We start from the raw sequence: 19275 nt of genomic DNA on the forward strand, positions 1-19275 counted from the left end.
CCACCGCCTACCCAGTCACCTGAGCCTTGTACTTCCGTGTCGTTTAATCTCCATTGCCCCCAGTGCCCCACCACCTAACTTAAAAGCGCATACACATTCCCTTCTCTCCAGCTGTATTCAATAGGCTGCATTCAGAATTCAGGCCCTTATCCTCTTTGACAGGACTATTAACAATCTTGCATCTCACACTCCTTAAATCCATCCTTATTCTGCTACTAGAATGGTCTTTCTAAAGCACACATCTAATTATGCAACTTTCTGGCTTCAAACCCTTCAGGGGGTTCCTAACGGCCTAGTGCAGGGGTCAGCAAACTGTGGTCTGTGGGCTGAATACAGCCCATTGTCAGTTTTTACAGATAAAATGTTAATGGAACACAGTCACACTTGTTCATTTATATATTGTCTGTGGTTGATCTCATGCTACAGCAGTAGAGTTGTATAGTTTCAGCAAATATTATGTGGTTCTGAGAGCCAAAAATATTTATAATCTGGCCCTTTACAGAAAATTTTGCTAATGCCTAGCCCAGTGGGTAAAGTCTGAACTCTGTGGTATGACATGTGAGACCTCCATCCTTTGGCTGCAACCTCTACCCCCAGGCTTAGCTCTTGCCATGCACCCCTTAAAACTGACCCTCTAGCAGTGCTTGTCTGCTTTCAGTTCCCCAGCCCTGAACAGTAGAAATTTCTGTGGTGATGGAGATGTTGTGTGCCTGCGCTGTCCAGTGCAATGGCCACTAGCCACGTGTGCCTGTTGAGAGCTTAAAATGTGGCTAGAGAAACCAAAGAACTAAATGTTAAATTGTATTTTGCTGTAATCAACATAAGTTTAAGCAAAGCTACATGTGACTAGCAGCTACTACATTGGACAGTGTTATTCTAGACTGTGTCTCCAACCATATCTTTGTTCACTCTAACAGGAATATTTAAAATAGTTAGAATACCCTGGTAATCTTGGAGACACATTTCAACAGTGAACTTAAGGTTCACCTCTTCTAAGGAGGCTTTTCTGACTCCTAAACCCTGGTCTCTTCACAAAGGACTGGGTATTTGTTCTGTGCCCTCACTGAGGCATCATATGACCAGGAAAACTTTTTTTTTGACTCTGATCTATCTCCCCCAACCAGAATAGCAGTCCCCGAATGCAGATCCTGGCCCAACTTGTCTCCGTCTGCTTAAAAAGCCCCTAATCCAGTGGCCAGTTTGTGCCAGAAGCTTAATTAATATTGGTCAAATAGATAAATTCCACATTCAAACTTCTTTCTCAACATGTCAGTCTCTTTTCTTCACTTACAGTTCTTTGACAGATGAAGAATGGCTGCTTGTGCAAGTGCTAAAATATCCTAGTAACCCCTCTCCCCCTCTCCCCCTCCCCCGCCATGAGATGTTGACTTCTGTCTGGGAAAAATAACTGATAACAATCCTCTCAGCAACCTGATTTTGTTCACACATTTTAAAGTTCACTTTCATAATAGCATCGTTCAGACTTAGAGTCAGAAATGCCACATTCTTCTAAAAGTAGTAATGAGGAATCCATGACCGTTCCGCCAACCTACTTGTTTGACCTCTATGACGTGTTCATTCGGCCTTTTTTGAGAACACACTGGTTACTTGTGGCTTATGTGACCCTTTAGCTACTATCGCTAATTTGTTTTTTATTTAGTCGTAGCAACTTTTAACATTATTTAAACTAAGGATGACAGGAAACTCTAGAGTTTGAGTTTTCCACCGACATGAGCCCAGTGTGTTGAGTTGTGCACGTGACACAAATGACAACAATCAACAGTCCGGAAGAGCCAAAAAATGTCAATACCAGTTCTGAGAATGTTGGAGAATGTAGCCCAGTCAGCTTTCAAAGTCAGCCAAGAATCTACAACTACACATGTTCTCAGCATTCAGAATATCAAAGCAAAGCTTCCACACACTTCCTTTTTGAGGTTCCAACTTAAATACTGACAATTTTAGGAACTCCTTTCTGCCTGTGTAGAATTAAGAATGCTTTAAGGTAAATTACTTCAAAATGCTTTACACTTTCTCAACGCTGACATGTTTTCAATTGTTCAGGTTTAAAATCAGATAATTTTAATCCATTTCAAGTGGTTTTTAAGGCTCTAATATCGTATTTATACTCTAGTATTTTATCCCTGTAGGATCAGGAATGTAGAGGAAAAGGATAAAATGATGAATGATGAGGGTGCAGTTTGTGTATCAGATCACTTCTGTTTTCATCCTCCTATCAAGTAGTCAGTGTTGCCCATACACACTCCTGGACATTATCGGTCTCATGGATTAGCACAGTGGTTGTGAACAGTCTCCAGAGCCAGACAGTCTGTACAAATCCAAGTTCTCCTCTTTGCTTCCTGCTTCTCCTTGGGCAAACTGCTTCACTTTCAGTGGCCCAGTTTCCTTCTCTGTAAAATGGGGGCAATGATAACCTCCACCCTGTGGGTGCCAATGCATATCAAGTGAGCCAATACTCCAGGAGCCTTTAGTACTGAGCCTACCAAAGAATAGGCACTCGTGGAATGTTTGATATTTTGTCTTGCTTAAAATGCTTCAAACCTCAAATGCAAATGGTTTCACAACCTTGGTTTAAAATTAGAAAGCTTTTGATTCCCTTCAAAATGGTTTTGAGGGGTTCAAAATTCTTATTTAAAAAATCAATAGTGTACTTTCTAAACAATGCTCAGAAACAGCTGGGATTTCTTGGGGGATATGGAAGAAAGAACCAAATATTATCAGTGAACTTGAATAGGAGGCTTTGAGTTTTAGAAAATGGATTATTGCGGAATGTTTCCACCTGACTCCTGACCCACCCAGAGAGTGGCCACAGCGTAGGGACCCCCTTAAATAGGAATACTTTTCCCTCTATTACACAGGAGCTACCAAAGAAGTTTGCTTTGACTTCTTCTAAGTTGCTAGACCAAATTCCCAAAACCTCAGAAGAGGGAAAACAGGCTCTCTGAAAAAAATACAGGAAAGTATACCCAGAGCTTAGTAAAGGAAATATTGCCAATGGATCAAACTGTCAAATATATATAAGTACAAACTTTAACTAAAAGCACAGTATGATCTTGGCATATACTAGATGCCCAACAAACGTTTGGCAAATGAAGTTTGCTAAAATTAGCCATGAAGATGTTTATTTCCCCCATGTAATATATTAAAAGATGGTGAAATGTCACAGTTGACACATAAAGAAAAATGCCTATAAGTATACTTCTAGGGTAAGAAATGTCCAATATAAATGACACTTTATAAAAGTGATATTTCTATTTTTTTATTTGGGGAGATTTTTCTTTTTATATCATAGATCTTACCATTTGGGGTACTAACCTGGAGACATGAACTCAGTTTATTGAGCTGAGCTAAAACTATAAATATTTATCCTGTTTACAACTAAAAATCTTGGAATAAGGACTTAAGGCAAATAGAATATTGGACTCCATTTGTAAATACAAACTAAAGATTTTATCATGTGTCAAAATAATGTGGGGATCAATTTTTCATGCATATGCTATGTAATGATGGAAAATATTATCAGTTGTGCAGGGCCAAATAAAAATATGCAAAATATAAAATTTTCTAAATATTTCAAAAACTAAGATCTGGGAACTATAATTCATTAGACAGGAAAGTGACCATTTTTGAAAGGCATCTTTTTGGGGAGTATTTAAACTTTAAGACTTCCTTTGAGTGTGTAGCATTGTCCTATATTCACACGATTCTTTGACGGTACTCTTGTCATCATTATTCCCATTTTCAGATGAGGAAACTGAGACACAGAGAAGTAACTTGGCCAAGCTCCCACAGCTAATGCTGAAACCCAGGCCGTCTTGCTCCAAGGTCCAGGCTCTAAAGCTCTGTGTTATTCTGCCTTGAATGGGATGATGCTGTCTCCATCTTGTTCCTTGTCACATGACTGTCATATGATAGTCTTTTCCCTTCAGTTCATATGGATCTATAGCACCTTTTTTTTTTAAGATTTTTTTTTTGATGTGGACCATTTTTAAAGTCTTTATTGAATTTGTTACAATATTGCTTCTGTTTCATGTTTTGGTTTTTTGGCCTCAAGGCGTGTGGGATCTTAGCTCCCAGACCAAGGATCGAACCTACACCCCCTGTGTTGGAAGGTGAAGTCTTAACCACTGGACCACCAGGGAAGTCCCTATAGCCGGATAATATTCCCTTATCTCAATACACTACATGTTGTCTAAACCTTTTTAATAGCCGGATAATATTCCCTTTTCTCAATATACTGCATGTTGTCTAAACTTTTCCCTATCTGTGGACTTTCAATTTTTATTTTTTCACTATTAAAGTCACTTTCAACTCTCAGAACAATTGCCTGTGTGACATAAGAGAGAAACCATGTGAAAAGAGTGTGTGGACAGTATAACTTGGAGCTCTCCTGGGAGGAAATGATATCTTGTGTGATAGGAGCTCAGAAGGATTAGGATATTGATGTGGAAAAATTACCTAATCATTTCTAGTTATCATTATGATAAAAATGAAATTGGCAGGCAATAGACCCAGGCTGATTTGTAATCATACAATTATGTTTATTATGTAATATATGCCCATGCATTTATTGGTTATCATACAAGGGAAAAGATAATTCTTACACCTGGGCTTTAAAAATTACAATTTCAGGGAATTCCCTGGAGGTCCAGTGGTCAGGACTCTGTACTTTCACTGCCAATGGCCTGGGTTCAATCCCTGGTCGGGGAACTAAGATCCCACAGGTCATGCAGCACAGCCAAAAAAAAAAAGAAAAGAAAAGAAAAAGAAAAAGAAATAAAAATGACAATTTCATGATTTAGGAGACACAGTGATGAACTTGTAGAACACTTCTGAGGTTAGGGTCTTTCTTAGCCCCAGGAGTCCCTTTCCATTTGCCTCTAAGCTTCATCCTCTAATTTAGGGTTTTGTCATTTTTATCCTCTGGGCCACCTGTCCACCCCAAACAGAGGTACACTGCTTTACTTTTTCTCTCTATATTAGGCATGGACAAAACAAAACAGAGGGGAAAAAAATCTTTTTCTTTATCCTTTGGCACACAGAGTTGCTGTGAAATTTCTTCTTTTTTTTTTTTTTTCAGGTCTGTAAGTTATTTATTTATTTTTTTTATTTATTTTCTTTTTTTGCTGTACGCGGGCCTCTCACTGTTGTGGCCTCTCCCGTTGTGGAGCACAGGCTCCGGACGCGCAGGCTCAGCGGCCATGGCTCACGGGCCCAACTGCTCCGCGGCATGTGGGATCTTCCCGGACCAGGGCACGAACCCGTGTCCCCTGCATCGGCAAGCGGACTCTCAACCACTGCGCCACCAGGGAAGCCCAAGTTATTTATTTTTGCTCACTGGTCTTTTTTTATTATTAATGTTTATTGGAGTACAGTTGCTTTACAATGTTGTATTAGTTTCTACTGTACAGCAAAGTGCATCAGCTATATGTATATGTACATCCCCTCTTTTTTGGATTTCCTTCCCATTTAGGTCAGCACAGAGCATTGAGTACCTAAAGCATTGAGTACAGTAGGTTTTCGTTAGTTATCCATTTTATACATAGTATCAATAGTGTATATATGTAAATCCCAATCTCCCAATTCATCCCACCCCCTCACTTTCCCCCTTGGTATCCATACGTTTGCTCTCTACGCCTGCGTCTCTATTTCTAAAGAAGAAATTAGAATTCTTCTAGTAGAATTAAACGAAATGGCCCCCTCCAAGTCTTACATGCAGTCTTCTTTGAAGAAGGATCCTCTAGTAGCTACTAACTCTGCTTGCCAAGCTGTACAAAAGCCTGTCCCTCCTCATCCTGCTGGGACATCCCAATCCAGGAAGCCTCTTCTCTCAGGTGTCCCTAAATGCGACTCCCTGCTCTGCCGTCTCTTGTCTAAGGGGCTGTTGGGTCATGTGAGACCATAATGAATTCTCAGCTAGAACTCATTCAAAAATTCACAGGTCTGGGCTTCCCTGGTGATGCAGTGTTTGAGAGTCTGCCTGCCGACGCAGGGGACACGGGCTCGTGCCCTGGTCCAGGAAGATCCCACATACCGCGGAGCGGCTGGGCCCGTGAGCCCTGGCCGCTGAGCCTGGGCGTCCGGAGCCTGTGCTCCGCAACGGGAGAGGCCACGACAGTGAGAGGCCCGCGTACCGCAAAAAAAAAAAAAAAAAAAAAATTCACAGAACTAACCATCTAACTAACCGTCATCTTATTCTTGCTTCTCTCTCAGAGAAACCTGATAAATCATGTTCTCCATCTCCTCTACCTCACTCTCCCAAAGACACACACACACACCCACAAACATTGACAAATAATTACTAACAACTTGTTTAGTGCAGAGATTTATAGTTATTATGACATATGTCTCATTTTGAGTTGGGAAAATATTCCTGTACAAAATGAAAGAACCCCCTCCCCCAATTCATGCGCACACATACACTTTTTAAAAATGAATTTTTAAGAAATTAACTCTGGATTCCAGCATTTGACAGCTTTAAGAAAATTGTTGAAATAGACTGAAAAGAAAAACTCTGGGACAACCTAGGAGACTTGGGATTATTTGAACCAGAGGGGGGAAAGAAAAACCAACAGTGAAGTGATTAACAGTTTCTGGATTGTGAAACAGCATGTAAGAGTCCTGAAGGATCTCAGCAGCATATACCCTCAGGATGACTGAAAAAGTGAGGGGTGGAGGGGTGGATTACAGCCAAGAGGGAACATAATGCAAAATTCTTGGCCTGATAAAACTTCCTTTTGGGCTTTAATGTAAATCTACAGGAGAATTGTACTTTAAATAACAAATTCTCTGAACATGGTTATAAATAGGTGCCCTTCAGTAATTAAATGTAGCAGGAAAAAATCAGATGAGCCAAAATGATAAGGCTCTTTTCCAAAGCACCTGCTTTTCAAATAAGGTAGGTTTCTCACTGGGAAGTTTTCCTCACTGTATGCCACACTGTGAATGGCGCCCCCTAGGGTTGTGCAGAACACAATCAACTCAACCATACCTGTTCCTTTGCCTGTGCAGAGCCACCCCTAGAAATGAGAGAAAAAAGGAAATAAGGTGGAACCCCTCCGCCACTCCCAAGCTGGACCTCATTTCCCTTCCTTTTTACCACCTCTCTATCACTCTAGGTTTTGAGGAACAAGAGTAAAGGGGAAGTGGAAGAGAAGGAGGTGGAAATAAATGGGAAATTGGCAGGAATACACTGAGCTGAGAACACATAGCTCCAAAGCCCAGGAGTGGAACTGAAGCTCATGTCCCCTTCTACTTTGCCCATGTCCCCGAATCAAGTCTGGGACACCCTGGGGTGGTGACACTTCCTTTAGAGTAGCTCCACTTATGCCCAAGCCTCCATAAACAAGCTGGATTGACCAACAAGACACATTGGCATGTGCAGAAACCTTCAGCGTTATCTGACACACAACAAGCCAGTTTTTACGTGTTAGAGGGGAAGTGGTTTGAAAGCCTACCTGTTGGAGGCAAGAAGTAAACAAAACTTAAAGCTCCATTCTGATACCCTCTCACCTTTCCTATGGGCTTAGTAAAACTTTCTCAACTGTGTTACTTCATTTTTGTTTGTTTAATTATCCTGGAGAAGCCGCTAGACACACTTTCTGCTGATTTGATGGGGCCTGTTGAAGAAATTATACACAGATACTTAGAGGGCTTGAGAGCTCCTTTTTCTCTCCCTGCATCCTGGTAAGAGTTCCATGTCTGAATACAGAGACTGCATTGTCTCATTCAGCTTTCTCCTCGCACAATAGCTGCTCTTTATTGCCCCTTCCTCAGGAGGCGGGTAGACGGTCCCACAACAGTGATGCAAACAAATGGATCTTGGCTTAATTAAATATTGTGATCTTTGTCAAGTTAGGAGTGACTTATTTAAGAGAGACCCGAAGAAAGAAACTAATAGTTTACTTAGCAAAGGGTAAAGCATTCTCTTTTTCTTCTCAGGCTTCCTTAAAACCTACACCCACAGTAATTTTATAAACATATATAGTGTGTGTGTGAGTGTGTGTGTTTATATATACACACATATATACATGGAAAAACCCGAATGAACCTTTTGGCCAACCCAGTATATATTATAGTTAAGTGGCATCAAGTGCATTTGCATCGTTAGGTACACTTACTTTATTTTTATCTTCTTAGATTAGGGTCAATGAATCATTCTGAATCTTGATGATATCAGCCAATGTTTTAGCTAGTTCTCCCATATTTGTATGATTTGTAAATATCAGAATGCTTCCATATCTTTATCTACAATGAAGGTTAAAATAATTACTAGAACAGACCTAAGGACAAAGGAGTTAGAGCAGGCTGATAGCAAACCATTAATTCACATCCTGTGAGTAGTGCTTTAACCAAATGTAGTTGACTGTATTCCATTATCAGTTAAGTGGCATCAAGTACAATTGCAAATAATCTCTATCTCTAAGATATGTCTCATCTTTGTTCTAATCCTGTTTTCCCAACGACCTATTCACACAACTATTTCACATGCAGAGCCCCTGAAACACCCAAAACAAAATTCTCTAAACTAGTTTCCTTCCCTACCTATGCCATTTCCATCCACACCTCCTCATCTTGTCTTGAAGAATGAAAGTGTTGTGGTCGTTATAATTCTTTCTTCCCTTCTTTCCTTATATCCAGACTGGCATTAAGCACTTTAGTTCAGAATTTTTCATGTCCCGCACAGGAAATGACAATATGAGATTGGCTGGGTAAAGAAAAAACACTACTTGTGTCTGGAATTTATTGCCTGATGGTGGGTAAGGGGTCCCCCACAGCCCCCAAGGCCTTTGCGGATCAGTATCTCAACTGACCTGTAACACCTGGGCACACAGCTGGGAAGTTCAAATTTAGTCCATACTTTCTTAAAATATCTCATATTTGCCCTTTTATTTCCATTTCTGCAGCTACCATCTTAGTCAAGGTCATTATCTCATACTGGGATTATTGTAACATCCACCTAACTGCTTTCCTTGCCTTTTCCCAAGCTTATCTTTGGTGGTGCCGTTGATGAATCTACTTACCCACTGCTTTTGGCATGAGTCTACAATTGTCTCCCGTTACCAATGACAGTAAAACCTAAATTCTTTTGTCAAGATTTCAAGGAAAAGAAATTATTTAGGCCCATCTTACCTGTTAAACTTATCCCCTACTACTTCTTCCAACAATCTCTATTCAAGTTAAATTCACTTATTCACTGCCTATCACCATCAGAATCACATTTCTTATATTTGTTCTGCTTCCAGAAGATCCTGGTGGTAGTAGTTAGTAGCCATATCTACTTGAGTAGTCTTGTAGTCCTGAGTACCTATTAGGTGTTAGGCCCCGTGCCAACCTTCACAGCAATCTTTCCTGTTAGCTAATGTTATTCCGATTTTATAGATAAGAAAGTTGAAACCCAGGTTAAGTAACTTGGCCAAAAAGAAAAATTGATTTAAGTAGTGAAGAGCTAAGACTTCAAATCTCAGTGTAACTTCAAACAACACACTCTTTCTACTGCCTTTGTCCAATGTAAACTTAGCTTACTCCGAACTCAAAACATTTCTTTCCAAACTTCTCATTTGGCAATTAAAAATTTGCTATCATATGATAATCCTTTGATCATTCTTTCTTCTTCTCTGATTCTTGCATTGTTATGTAGCCATCTGCATTTTTGTCTTCATTTGTCCAGCTGTACTGAGAACCTATGACTGCAAAACCTGGAACCCCTATAAGTCTTAGGTGTTGCTACGTCTCTATGGATACAACTCAATTTCTGAATTTCTGCCAAAGCATTATAGTTCCTTTGGCCCACATGTGTTACATCACACTATCCCCAAGAAATTGAATTTACATTAATGGCCTTTATTTTCTGCATTTGCTTTTACTCTTTTGCCAGTTATTTAATACCTTAACTTTTCAGTTCATAGATTATTATAATATCAAAAAGCCCCAATGCCTTCTTTAGCCTATGATAGTCCAGGCTGTCTGGCAGATTTTCCAAGAAAATTGGTCACTGTAAATGAGAGATCTAGTCCCATAAATCTTCTAGTGATTATTTCCAAATCAGTTCTTTTTTTTTTTTTTAACAATTTTAAATGTTTATTCACCTGATAACATACTTTGAAATACACAAAGCAGGAAGCTGGAGGGAAATTTTGAAATCATTTATCTAGTCCAACTGCTTTCTTTCTTCTTTTCTTCCTTCCTATTTCCCTCCTTCTCTCTCTCACTTTCTTTCTTCTCTCCTTCCCTCCTCCCTTTTTAGTTCATCCTCCTCTTTCTTCTTCTCCTTCTCCTCCTCCTTCTTTCACTAATGAAGAAACTGAGGCCAGAGGTGAAGTACACATCCAGTCAGAAGCAGATGGGGGTCTAAGACCCAGGTCCGGCCCTCCAACTTCTTATCTAGGACCCTTCCCTCCTCACTGCACTTTACTGAGCTTGAACAAACATTGTCTTGATACATTAACAACTCTTAAAGTGAAGGTTCGAAATCTGTTCTTAATTTCAGAGCAAAGTAAGTAGTGAGTTAATCTTCTCATTAACCCAGATTTGGGCCTTAATAACAATATGACTAATGTAATTTAATGTAAAAGTATCTTTTGAAACCCCATTACCTCTGCCCAAATTGATCTCTTCATTGCGCTCAAGCAACCAACATGTCAGGGTGGGAGTCTTATTACAAAAATCAGGGTGATGAGGAAGAAGAAGATCAAGAGGAGGGCCTTGAAGCAGGTGGAGGTTATAAATATTCAGGAAGACATAGTTTGATTTTTTTGATTGATGCTTCTGAGACCATGTTTGAAACTCAGGATGAAGATGAGTTGGCTCCTTTTGACATTAGCATCCAGTATATCTGGAGTGTATACACCAATAAGATCATAAGCAGTGATCGAGATCTCTTGGCAGTGGTGTTCTATGGTACCAATAAGGACAAAAATTCAGTGAATTTCAAAAATATTTACGTCTTGAAGGAATTGGGTAATCCAGGTGCTAAACGAGTGCTAGAGCTTGACCACTTTAAGGGGCAGGAGGGGAAGAAACATTTCCAAGACCTAGTTGGCCATGGATCTGACTACTTCCTAAGTGAAGTACTGTGGGTCTATGCCAAACTCTTTAGCGATGTCCAGTTCAAGATGAGCCATAAGAGGATCATGCTTTTCACCAATAAAGATGACCCCCACAGCAATGACAGTGCCAAAGCCAGCCGGGCCAGGATCAAAGCTGGAGATCTCTGTGACACAGGTATATTCCTTGACTTGTTGCACCTAAAGAAACGTGGGGGCTTTGACATATCCTTGTTCTACAGAGATATTATCAGCATAGCAGAGGATGAGGACATAGGGGTCCACTTTGAGGAGTTGAGCAAGCTCAAAGACCTGTTGAGGAAGGTTCGCGCCAAGGAGACCAGGAAGCGCGTGCTCTACAGGTTGAAGCTTAAGCTCAACGAAGATGTAGCGCTTACTGTTGGCAATTATAATATGGTCCAGAGGCTCTCAAACCTTGTCCAGTGAGGCTTTATCGGGAAACAAATGAACCAGTGAAAACCAAGACACGGACACTTAATGTAAATACAGGCAGTTTGCTTTTGCCTAGTGACACCAAGAGGTCCCAGACCTATGGGAGTTGTCAGATTGTATTAGAGAAAGAGGAAGCAGAAGAGCTTAAATGGTTTGATGAACCAGGTTTGATTCTCATCGGTTTCAAGACCTTGATAATGCTGAAGAAGCACCATTACCTGAGGCCCTCCCTGTTCGTGTACCCCGAGGAGTCCCTGATAAATGGGAGCTCAACCCTATTCAGTGCTCTACTCACCAAGTGTCTGAAGAAGGAGGTCATGACAGTGTGCAGATACACACCTGCCAGAATATCCCCCCTTGTTTTGTGGCCTAGATGCCACAGGAAGAGGAGCTGGATGACCAGAAAATTCAGATGACTCCCCCAGGCTTCCAGCTCATCTTCTCGCCCTATGCTGATGACAAACGGAAGGTCCCTTTACTGAAAAAGTCATGGCAAACCCAGAGCAGGTAGACAAGATGAAGGCTATTGTTCAGAAGCTCCACTTCAAGTACAGAAGTGACAGCTTTGAGAACCCAGTGCTGCAGCAGCACTTTAGGAACATGGAGGCCTTGGCTTTGGATCTGATGGAGCCTGAACAAGCCATGGATCTGACATTGCCCAAGGTTGAAGTAATGGACAAAAGACTGGGCTCCCTGGTGGATGAGTTTAAGGAACTTTTCTACCCACCAGATTAAAATCCTGAGGAAAAAGTTCCCAAGCAAAAACAAGATGATGAAAGTTCTGGAAGCAAAAGGCCCAAGGTGGAGTTTAAGGATGGATGAGTTTAAGGAACTTTTCTACCCACCAGATTAAAATCCTGAGGAAAAAGTTCCCAAGCAAAAACAAGATGATGAAAGTTCTGGAAGCAAAAGGCCCAAGGTGGAGTTATCTGAAGAGGAGCTGAAGGCCCATGTCAGCAAGGCACACTGGGTAAGCTCACTGTGCCCACACTGAAGGAAGCCTGCAGGGTGTACAGACTGAAGAGTGGGATGAAGAAGCAGGAGCTGCGGGATGCTCTCACCAAGCACTTCAGAAGGCCTGACCAGAGACCACACAGCCAGTTACCCTTCCACATTGTAGCCAGGCTGCCTGGTTTTGTTTTTATCAAGTTAAAACATGTTTTGTCTGAGCCAGGAAGAGTCGGCCTGACAGAAGCCAAGGACTTTGTTTATGAGACTTTCTGTTGCCATGGAGACCGCATTGCCATCTCACTGTGCTGTGCCCTACTCTACTGTCTGAATAAAGAGCCCTAACTTTGTACTATTAAAAACAAAAACAAAAAACCATTACCTGCCTAGAATTCATGTTGCTAAGAGGTTTAGAAAACAAAGGTAGAATGTGTGGCCCTGGTACTCTAGAATGCGGCTGTCCCATACTGTAGCCACTAGCCACATGTGGCTATTTAAATTTTTTTTTAATATTTATTTAATTTTTGGCTGTGTTGGGTCTTAGTTGCAGCACACAGAATCTTCCATTGCAGCGTGTGGGCTCAGCAGTTGCTGTGTGCGGGCTTAGTTGCCCTGCAGCATGTGGGATCTTAGTTCCTCAACCAGGGATCGACCATGTCCTCTGCATTGGAAGGTGGATTCTTAAATCTGCCTAAATTTAAGGGACCACCATGGAAGTCCCTAAATTTCAGTTAATTAAAAGTAAATAGATCAAGTGGGGTTTATCCCAGAAATGCAAGGATTCTTCAATATAGGCAAATCAATCAATGTGATACACCATATTAACAAACTGAAGGAGAAAATCCATATGATCATCTCAATAGATGCAGAAAAAGCTTTGGACGAAGTTCAACACCCATTTATGATAAAAACCCTACAGAAAGTAGGCATAGAGGGAACTTACCTAAACATAATAAAGGCCATACATGACAAACCCACAGCCAACATTGTTCTCAATGGTGAACAACTGAAACGATTTCCATTAAGATCAGGAGGAAGACAAGGTTACCCACTCTCACCACTATTATTCAACGTACTTTTTGAAGTTTTAGCCACAACAATCAGAGAAGAAAAAGAAATAAAAGGAATCCAAATCAGAAAAGAAGAAGTAAAGCTGTCACTGTTTGCAGATGACATGATACTATACATAAAGAATCCTAAAGACGCTAACAGAAAACTACTAGAGCTAATCAATGAATTTGGTAAAGTAGCAGGATACAAAATTAATGCACAGAAATCTCCTGCATTCCTATACACTGATGATGAAAAATCTGAAAGAAAAATTAAGGAAACACTCCCATTTACAATTGCAACAAAAAGAATAAAATACCTAGGAATAAATCTACATAGGGAGACAAACGATGTGTATGCAGAAAACTATGACACTGATGAAAGAAATGAAAGATGATACAAACAGATGGAGAGATATACCATGTTCTTGGATTGGAAGAATCAACATTGTGAAAATGACTCTACTACCCAAAGCAATCTACAGGTTCAATGCAATCCCTATCAAACTATCAATGGCATTTTTCACAGAACTAGAACAAAAAATTTCACAATTTGTATGGAAACACAAAAGACCCCGAATATCCAAAGCAATCTTGAGAAAGAAAAACAGAACTGGAGGAATCAGGCTCCCGGACTTCAGGCTATACTACAAAGCTACAGTAACCAAGACAGTATGGTACTGGCACAAAAACAGAAAGATAGATCAATGGAACAGGATAGAAAGCCCAGAGATAAACCCACGCACATATGGTCACCTTATCTTTGATAAAGGAGGCAAGAATATATGATAGAGAAAAGACAGCCTCCTCAATAAGTGGTGCTGGGAAAACTGGACAGCTACATGTAAAAGAATGAAATTAGAACACTCCCTAACACCATACACAAAAATAAACTGAAAATGGATTAAAGACCTAAATGTAAGGCCAGACACTATAAAACTCATAGAGGAAAACATAGGCAGAACACTCTATGACATAAATCACAGCAAGATCGTTTTTGACCCACCTCCAAGAGAAATGGAAATAAAAACAAAAATAAACAAATGGGACCTAATGAAACTTAAAAGCCTTTGCACAGCAAAGGAAACCATAAACAAGACAAAAAGACAACCCTCAGAATGGGAGAAATTATTTGCAAATGAAGCAACTGACAAAGGACTAATCTCCAAAATTTACAAGCAGCTCATGCAGCTCAATATCAAAAAATCAAATAACCCAATCTAAAAATGGGCCAAAGACCTAAATAGACATTTCCCCAAAGAAGATATACAGATTGCCCACAAACACATGAAAGAATGCTCAATATCACTAATCATTAGAGAAATGCAAATCAAAACTACAATGTGATATCATCTCACACCAGTCAGAATGGCCATCATCAAAAAGTCTACAAACAGTAAATGCTGGAGAGGGTGTGGAGAAAAGGGAACACTCTTGCACTGTTGGTGGGAATGTAAATTGATACAGCCACTATGGAGAACAGTATGGAGGTTCCTTAAAAAACGAAAAATAGAACTACCATACAGCCCAGCAATCCCACTACTAGGCATATACCCTGAGAAAACCATAATTCAAAAAGAGTCATGTAGCAAAATGTTCATTGCAGCTGTATTTACAATAGCCAGGACATGGAAGCAACCTAAGTGTCCATCAACAGATGAATGGATAAAGAAGATGTGGCACATATATACAATGAAATATTACTCAGCCATAAAAAGAAATGAAATTGAGTTATTTGTAGTGAGGTGGATGGACCTAGAGTCTGTCATACAGAGTGAAGTAAGTCAGAAAGAGAAAAACAAGTACTGTAGGGTAACATATATATATGGAATCTAAAGAAAAAAATTAAATGGTTTTGAAGAACCTAGGGGCAGGACAGAAATAAAGACGCAGATGTAGAGAATGGACTTGAGGACATGGGGAGGAGGAAGGGTAAGCTGGGATGAAGTGAGAGAGTGTCATGGACTTATATATACTACCAAATGTAAAATAGATAGCTAGTGGGAAGCAGTCATATAGCACAGGGAGATCAGCCCGGTGCTTTGTGACCACCTAGAGGCGTGTGATATGGAGGGTGGGAGGGAGATGCAAGAAGGAGGGAATATGGGGATATATGTATACATGTAGCTGATTCACTTTGCTATAAAGCAGAAACTAACACACCATTGTAAAGCAATTATACTCCAATAAAGATGTTTAAAAAATTAAATTAAACATTTTAAAAAGTAAATAAAATTTAAAATTCAATTCCTCAGTTGCACTAGCCACATTTCAAGTGCTCAGTAGTGGAAAATGGTTAATGGCTACACATAGGACAGCATAGATATAGAACATTTCTACATTACAAAAAATCCTGTTGGACAGCACTCCTCTAAGTTTTGTTGAAAAATATGTATGTTTGATGTAATTCATAGCAGCTGATGATATATTAGCTACAAGTTCTGGTAAATGAGTAGCTAAGTTAGGGTCTTGTTCACGTTTTATTCACTCAGTGTAATACCTGGTGCCTAATAAGTGCTTAGAAATGTTTAACAAGTTGTGTAGGATAAAGATGGCAGCTCCTATACAGATACTAGATACTCAGTTGTCTGACATCACAGTTTTTTTTAAAAAAAAGGAAATATTTTAGCAGCATATAGAGAAGCAAGCTATTCTATACACAAGTAATCTACATTTCATGAATTCTGCCAAATTCTAAATGTAAATTTGTGGCAAATTGTTGACACCCCCTCTGCCCCTGCTTGGACAGCTGTGAATGACATCTGCATCAAATCAGCCAGGGGTTATTTATTTTTGAAATGTGCAATGACCCGCTTCTAAGCCCAAAGGGTAAAAATGTCACCTTTGTTCATTTCTCAAGAAAAATATTTTTAAGATCCAGCACTGACTGGGAAAGGAAAAGCTGTTCCTTAGGGTGTTATCCATAATTCCCTCTTCATTTCAAGCTTTCTGACAGTCATCACTTCTTGCCTCCATTCCTAGTTGTAATACAAACAGGAAAGTAATTCCATTGCTTCACGAGCCAATTGACCTCTTTTCTTCCATGGAATTTAAATTGATCATTGCATTTATGTTTAAGAACTTATGGTTTTGTGATTACTTGTTCATATTTCAAAGATTGTTAGCTTTGGCACAATAGGGCTGTTTGATTCAGTTTTATAATCCCATTACCTAGGACATGGCCCCATAGGAGATAACAAATAAGTTTTGTTTGTTTGTTTACCAATAAGTATTTTTAAATAAATTAACTAAGATTAACAAATGTGTCTCCTTGCCTGGAGTTAAGTCTTTCAAGTCAATCATATTAACAATAAAACAAAAATACAGTTAAAAACAAAACAGCCTCCATAAATGACCTTTTTTCAGATTCCTCATAGTTTCATGCAAAATCAGACTATCTGACATATGTGTGCTGTGGTCATGGGGCCATTATAATGGAACTAGGTGGAAGATTCTGTTAGAATACCTAGAAACAAGCCTGGAAGCCTGAATATCATGCATTTGGAGTGCACACTTAGTTTACTTGAAGAATCATCCACAGATAACAGGAAACCCAATGTCCCCTGGAAATACATCTGGCCTGTATAAAGCTAGAGAAAGGCTAGAGCAGGGCTTCTCAAAGTATGGTCTGAAGACCCCCTGGGAATCACCAACTCCCTTTCAAAGAATCCACAAGGTCAGAGCTACCTACATAATGATACTAAGATTTTATTTGCCTTTTTCATTCTCATTCTCTCATGAATGTTCAGTGGAATTTTCCAGAGACCCCCAAATTATCTGAAAAGGCTATTAGGTTAGTTTTCCCCTTTCCAACTGCATATCTGCATGGGGCCATATCTTCATATATTTCAACTAAAACAATATGTCACCACAGATTGAATGTAGACCAAATATGAGAATACAGCTGTTTTCTATTACCCCATACATTGAAGACATTTACAAAAATGTAAAACAGTGCTATGCCTCTCACTAAATTTTTTGTTTTGGAAAATATATTTTTCATAAAATGTATATTTTCATAAAAATTATTACATAAATGTAATAATTTATTATCGTTATTTTAAATGAATTAATAAATAAATGAAAATTTTGTCAGCTATTACCCACCTTAACAAAAACTGTTTAGCGTCCTCCAATTTTTTTTTTATTGAAGTATAGTTAATTTACAATGTTGTGTTAGTTTCAGGTGTACAGCAAAGTGATTCACATATATATATATATATATATATACATATATATATATTTCCTTTTCAGATTCTTTTCCCTTATAGGTTATTACAAAATATTGAGTATAGTTCCCTGTGCTATGCAGTAGGTCCTTGTTTGTTATCTATTTTATATATAGTAAGTACTATCTATCTATTAATCCCAAACTCCTAATTTATCCCTCCCCGCCCCTTTCCCCTTCAGTAACCATAAGTTTGTTTTCTATATCTGTGGGTCTATTTCTGTTTTGTAAATAAGTTCGTTTGTATACATATATATATATATATTTTTAGATTCCACATATAAGCAATATCATATGACATTTGTCTTTCTCTGTCTGGCTTACTTCACTTAGTATGATAATCTCTAGGTCCATCCACGTTGCTGCAAATGGCATTATTTCATTCTTTTTTATGGCTGAGTGGCATTCCATTGTATATATGTACCACATCTACTTTATCCATTCATCTCTTGATGGACATTTAGGTTGCTTCCATGTCTTGGCTATTATAAATAGTGCTGCAATGAATATTTTTAAGCAGTCAATGTGGTTTTGAAACCAAAGAGTTTGAGAACCACTGTACTAGAATATGAGTATAAATATAAAATAAATAGGCTCCCAAACAATGATTAACTGAGGAAGGGAAAAAGCAAATGGAACCCTGTTTCTAAGCTTGACCAGAAGACTCTGCTAAAAATGCTGACCATTGTTATTTATCCAATCAACTAATTACACATAGCTCTTTGAAGGCTGCATCTAAGTCTTACTTCACTCTCTTCTCATTAACCAAGCCATTCATTTGCCAGCCAAATATGTGCCAACTCTTTCCAGTTGCATACAAATTGTGTTGTTTCATAAAATATTTACTCTAAATGTCATACTTACAATGGTTTTCAATGACAATTCAGTTTTTTTAAATTAATTTTTATTGGAGTACAGTTGACTTACAATGTTGGGTTAGTTTCAGGTGTACAACAAAGTGAATCAGTTATACATATACATATATCCACTCTTTTTTAGATTCTTTTCCCATATAGGTCATTACATAGTATTGAGTAGAGTTCCCTGTGCTAGACAGTAGGTAATGACAATTCAGTTTTAATTTGAGAACATGGTCAGGTCTGTAGGCAACCTGGGCTGAGGTTGGACGTGTGATCACAGCGCACGGATGCTACTTCTGAGACCTGCTGCACCTGTGGGTTACTGCAAAGGGAATGGGTATACTGGTGCCCAAATCAGCCCTGACTATTTTCCTAATGGCTTATTAGTTTGTTTAGCTTCACATGATGTATTTTTAGTAATACTGCTTTCCCAGGAATGTTTATACTAAATTGATCCTTTTTATACAAGAATGCAATGTTCATTTCAATAAAAACTGACTATTGAAGGGCATTGGTATTCACGTGCATGTGTGTTTGTGTGCCTGTGTGCATATTCTCAAATAGATGTCTTTCAGTCTCCTTTTTTCAACCAATCTTATCTTTGGCTCAGAAGAAGTTTACCGCTCCTAATTGCTCTACACTGATGCATTTCCCAAGAGCTCAGAACTAAGCCG

General features: G+C 39.2%; 1 pseudogene across 1 annotated transcript; it reads left to right on the forward strand.

Moving 5' to 3' along the window:
- The first annotated feature begins 10655 nt into the window (after positions 1-10655).
- LOC309958953 (X-ray repair cross-complementing protein 6-like) lies at positions 10656-12809 on the forward strand (annotated as a pseudogene). Its single transcript has 2 exons — positions 10656-12246; positions 12365-12809. The product of its transcript is annotated as an X-ray repair cross-complementing protein 6-like (transcript).
- The last annotated feature ends 6466 nt before the right edge of the window (positions 12810-19275 follow it).

The sequence above is a fragment of the Leucopleurus acutus genome (assembly GCF_964270905.1).
Source record: "Leucopleurus acutus genome assembly, chromosome: 3".
In the NCBI taxonomy this organism is placed as follows: domain Eukaryota; kingdom Metazoa; phylum Chordata; class Mammalia; order Artiodactyla; family Delphinidae; genus Leucopleurus; species Leucopleurus acutus.